Raw genomic sequence first — 5,850 nt, forward strand, 5'->3', positions numbered from 1 at the left:
ATATCATATGCCTGCAAATCTTTTAATAGCTGTTTTACCTCAGACAAATCAATCTGGCCTCAATTCCCTCACCTGTAAAATGGAGATGATACCGTATATTATGTCACAACAATAACCTGAGAATTACAAGGATGGATGGACGTTACATTTCATAAGTGTAATGAGCATATGCCACCTTTATGCACTTTTGCATATTCAGTTATCAAAATAAAAGTACTTTACTCCTTTCAAATTTTCATTTTTTTCCAGCTTGGTTTTCAAGAGTGTTTTATTTCTTTAGGATGCTCATTTTTCAAATGAGAGTGCAGCATATAAGTTAATATATATCATCTCATCCCAAATAGCCTGCTTGCAGTTGCTGTGTACTTTTGGCACAACTGCACCAAGCTCTCCATTATAAATGTCACCTATGATAGATACTATTGGCTATCAGGCCACTGGCATCTCTGGCCCATGGAGTAGGTCAGCAGGCAATTTTGCAGAGTGTCTGAGCAATCTACAGGAAGAACTTACTCAGCAGCAATACCAATTGCTTTTACTTAAAATTTAATTTGTATGATGAGTGCTTAAAGCAAGTTTTTACTCTTACCACCACATCAATAGCTTCCAAGAAGAAATTTCAGAGGCATAAACAAAAGGGAGATGAAGAGGCAGAAATTTAATGGGAAACAGACAGTTTGGATGTGAAAGGCCAATTTCTTCTTTGACTTCTCTGACTATCCGAGACGGCCCGTGTACAAGTTTGACTATGGCAGTAAACGTGTCACAGATTCTTCTCTCTTCATCTTTTTTGTCTTTTAAAAGTACATTCCTCCTTAACAGTGACAAGAGATGCTCTCTCTGATGCTAAAAACGTAAGGAATACAGAACAAGTACAGGCTTTTGTAGAGACTAATTCAACCACTAAATCAGAAGGCTCTTGGAGTCTCTTCCCAAGGAATGATATGTGCTGCAAATCAAAACCATAATGAGATCACCTCACACCTGTTAGAAAGCTTATCATCAAGAAGAGACAACAGGTGTTGATAAAGAGGCCATTGAAGAGGAAACCGTTGTTGATGAGAATGTAAACTGGTCCATTCACTGTGGGTGGTTCCTCAAACAATTAAAGATAAATCTACCATATGATCCAGCCATTCCACTTCCAGATATACACCAAAACGAAATGAAAACAGGACTCTGATGGGATATCCCCACTCCCGAGCTCATTGCAGCCTTATCCACAATAGTCAAGGTATGGAAACAACCCAAACGCCCATCAGTGGCCGAATGGATAAAAAGATGTGGTAACAGGCCTCAGCTTGAGTGGTGGGAGGAGCATGAGGAGTGGCAGCCACCAGGAAGCCCCGGTTCCTGAAGACTCTCCCCACCTGCCACCCCACAAACACTATGCCCCAGAGGAGGGTCAGCTGTGCTGACAGGGCAGTGAAGGAGGAGCCCAAGAGGAGGTCCTCAAGGTTGTCAGTCGAACCTGCTACTGCAAAAGTGAATATAGAGCCAGAAGAGGCAACAGGAAAGGATAAATCTTCAGACAAAAATAGCATAGACAAAACAGGGGAAAAGGAAAACAGACTGAAGTGATTAACCAAGAAACAAAAGAAGACTTATCTGAAGAAAACTGAGAAACTTAAAATGAGGAGAGTCCAGCCTCTGATGAATCAGGAGAGAAAGGTGCCAACTCTGGTTAATGTCACACACCATGTCTTAACAGTGGGCCCTGTCTCCCTTCTTACACAATCCAGAGGAACATTTTTATCAACTATTTTGTAAATACAAGATTTTTTAGTAACTCTAAAAACATTTTTAAGAGGGATTCCTTGGTGGCTCAGTGGTTGAGCATCTGCCTTTGGCTCAGGTTGTGATCCCGGTGTCCTGGGATCAAGTCCTGCATCAGGTTCCAGGAAGGGAGCCTGCTTTTCCCTCTGCCTATGTCTCTGCCTCTCTCTGTGTGTGTCTCTCATGAATAGATAAATAAAATCTTTAAAAAATACCATTTGTAAGAAAGATGGAATCCCACTTCATCCCATTTTTAAGTGTAAATGCTTTTTTTTTACACTTAAGAAGTGAAATCATTTGCTGGTTTATTTTTTGGTACAACCAGAAGATAGTGGGATATCGATTATGGGAGGCTTTGATTATCTTGGATGTCAGTTTAACATCCATGGATGGGGTAAGTTTTATATCCTATAACACCTGGCATACTAAGTGGCAATTTGGAATCAGTCGTGAATTTAATATGTCTTGAACATTTCAAATTATATCTATTCCCATGTTGTTTTGCTAGAATTGTTTCCTAAAGAAAACCATCCCTTGATCTGGACTATACTGGTCAGAATTTTGTGCAGTCTCTAACGTCTTGGTCGTGATAGCCCAGTTTTCTTTGTTGATGTGCTGGGCAGGATTGAAAATTTGAGTATGTAGTGTATATGACATTAAATTGTGATTTAATGGGACTTAACAGTGTAACCCACATATCAACATTTAAAGATATTGGTACTTGATATACTATTTTAGGAAAATTTGCTTCCAAATTTTAAGCTGGAAGGTCACTGGAATAACTTTTAGAAAAGAATCACAACTACACGATTTTATAGATTTTTCAGCACATGTGTTTGGCAGTGGATCTAAATTGAAGTGTCTGTACCGATCCTCAGAACAACCAATAAAAACTCAATCATGAAAGAATTTCCCAAAGCACATTAAAAAAGGAAAAAATATGTGGTATATATGCACGATGGAATATTATTCAGCCATGAGAAAGGAGTGTACCTCCCATTTGCAACAACATGGATGGACTTCGAGTACGTTATGCTAAGTGAGATAAATCAGACAGAGAAAAACAAGTACTGTATGGTATCACTTATATGTGAAATCTAAAAAAGTTAAACCTATAAAAAACAAAAGTAAAGTGTTGGTTACCAGGGGATGGGGAGTTAGAGTGACAGTATTTAAGGATGCAAACTTATGACAAGTGGTAAATAAGCCATGGAGATCTAATGTGCAGTATAATGAATACAGATAAAATATTGCAGTATAATTATGTCATGTGATAAGTATACTATATTGGCAATCATATTACAGAATACAAACATATAAAAGTCAGGGGCTATAGAGCACTTACACAATGTGACGTGTCAAATTTATTAAGTAAAAAAAGATGTAACTATGCAGTGTGAGATCATTAGAGGGACAACTCTGGTGTGCTGGAAAGGATAAAAGGAGTAGTAAGGGTTGAGGAATGGAGCAAGTTATTAAAAGTGAGGCAGTCGGTGATAATGTCTCCTTTGAAGTCTTGGCCACTTTTTTAAAATGTTGTTCACAACCACCATGGTACATTTTGATAGTTAAGCCTGTGCAAAAAAAAAAATTTTTAAGTTTATTTTGCTATGGTAGGATTCAGGCTGTATTTTATAGGACTGCAAATAACATCTTTATTATACAAAATTACAATAACATTTACCCCATTTTCCCAAAACCCCTCCTAGCAAAAGGAGAGCTCTATTCATGATTCATGGATTAATGTTTAGGTCAGATAGACTGACATAAATTAAAATATGGAATTTTAGTTAATTTCCTAAGTCACTTTCTAAAACTGAGATTTTACATTTATATTCTAAAACAGGAACCAGTTCATGAACCCATACTGCATCTATCCCAATGTTTGAAAGAGAATAGTAGTGTTTTTTTTTAATAAGCGTTGAATGCATTTTTGATCTTGTAATATATTTCTGTTTAAAATGGTAGAAAATCTTTGCCTTTAATTTTGCATATAAGCCAAGAGTTATTTAACTTTTTTAAAATAAGGACTATTATATTATTTAACTTTTTAAAAATAAGGACTATTATGTGTGGTGATTGTTTAGTTTTAATGTTCAGGAAAAAAAATACTTTATTTCTTTTTTTAGGGGGAGGGGCAGAGGGAGAGGGAAAGAAACTTAAGCAGACTCCATGCTCAGGGTGGAGCCCAATGCGGAACTCAGTGTCACAACCCTGAGATCATGACCTGAGCCAAAATCAAGAATCAGATGCTTAACTAATGGAGCCACCCAGGTACACCATAAACTCCTTTATTGCTTAATTTAAATTTTTTAATTAAAATTTTTAGTTGTTACTTGACCTTTTTGTTTAAAAAGATAAGTACTATGTGTAGTTGTTGGCTATTTTCTTTTGCTTTTTATTTAAAAAAAAATCCTCATACTTTGGATATTGATTGTTGTCAATAAGGTAAAAAATACACCCACCTGGAGTGTGGGTACATTTTTAGGCATTGTATATTCTGAGTTTATTAATATCTGTTGTTTATTCTCAACATAAATGACACAGTACACATCTAAATTAATGCTGACTCTACTTGTACTGCAAGATATTACATGGATTTTCCAACCTTTTTAAAAAATTAGTCTAATAAAACTGATTAAGTTATTATATTACAATTTATTGGAAACACTTCATGACTTGAAACAAAATCCCTACATTAATTTCATATTACTACATTAACTCTGATTAGCTGAATAGCTGAGAGGACAGAGAGTGCAGTAGATAAGCCAAAAAAACTATGATTTTAATCTGCTTTTAAAAATTATTCTTAAATATAATCTAGTTCTAGCTTTAGGCAATACTTTAAATGAACTGAAAATAACCTATTTCTCCATTTCTCAGTGCCTTAGATGCCTTTTTTCTCCCTAGATATCATTGATCATACTATGCAATAATACTAACATTGCAGAAGATAAGATACTTAACTGAATGTGTATTGACACTGAGAATCTGTCTCTAAAATATTTTATTATTGATAGAGACAAATTGTCCTATTTGAAGCTGAACCCTTAGACACAATCGCATCAATCGCATAGAGATGTGGGTAGCTGTGAGTAGTTGAGTTGGAGACCCGTGATGATCGTGGTGAAATTTAGACATACAGATTCAGAAAAGTGTTGAGACATGACTCATTTGGTTGTTCAAGGGTACTGCAATGAAACAAGGAGACCAAAGGAAACCGGAAGTTGTTTGGTTGAAGCCTTGAACAAAACTGAGACTTCCCAGAGGAGTAGGAAAGAGGGTTCCCTTTACCCCATTTGCTCCAGAGAAAACTTCCAATTAGATTTCTTGGATGCTTCCATCTGATACCTTGCAAAAAGAGGATAAAAATGCCTTCTCATTATCAGAGATCATGTCTCAGGGCAGGGGATGCTTATTTAATAATTCGGGAAGAAGATGGTTGATTTTGACATAGTCATTGGTATGTTTTTGAGAAATGGTGACTTGCAGCAATCTATTGAGGGGGTTAGTTATCTATGGCTTGCACTTTGCAAGCCCCTTAAACTTTTGAAGTATTTTCATTTTTGCAATTACTTCATTAACAACCTGTACTCATTTGTTAAAATTTGCCTTCTCCAGACTTAGCTTCATGGTGTCAGGGACAAACTTTGTTGGGTTTGTTTTCCTCTCTTTCTTAGTTCCTTGCTTACTACTCAGCTTACAGAAGATATTTAATGTATATTGTTGACTTAAAGACTGACTGACTCCAAGGGGCCTCTCTGCTGGTAGATTCAATGTTGGAGCTATTCATACATATTTCTGGATCCCTAAAGAATCATGTCCAGAGCAAGGATTCCCTTAATTTCAGTTTTCCCTAGTAGAAAGCATGAAATTTTTTCCTATGATTAGCTTGTAATTATGAATTTTATATTAAAAAAATGTTGATTCAATTGAATGTTGGTTAATAGTCTATGGGTATAAAAGTAATAGCTATAAACTTGAATATTCTAAAATTAAATGACAAATTCTTCATTCATACTTGTTGAATATTTGGGCACTTTCAGAATACTTTACATGTATTATATCATTTAA

The 5,850-nt window shown here is 35.9% G+C and overlaps 1 pseudogene; it reads left to right on the top strand.

Moving 5' to 3' along the window:
* Positions 1 to 1,389: 1,389 nt before the first annotated feature.
* On the top strand, positions 1,390 to 1,688 carry LOC144300139 (non-histone chromosomal protein HMG-14 pseudogene; annotated as a pseudogene).
* Positions 1,689 to 5,850: the final 4,162 nt, after the last annotated feature.

Source organism: Canis aureus, chromosome 28, assembly GCF_053574225.1.
Source record: "Canis aureus isolate CA01 chromosome 28, VMU_Caureus_v.1.0, whole genome shotgun sequence".
Lineage (NCBI taxonomy): Eukaryota > Metazoa > Chordata > Mammalia > Carnivora > Canidae > Canis > Canis aureus.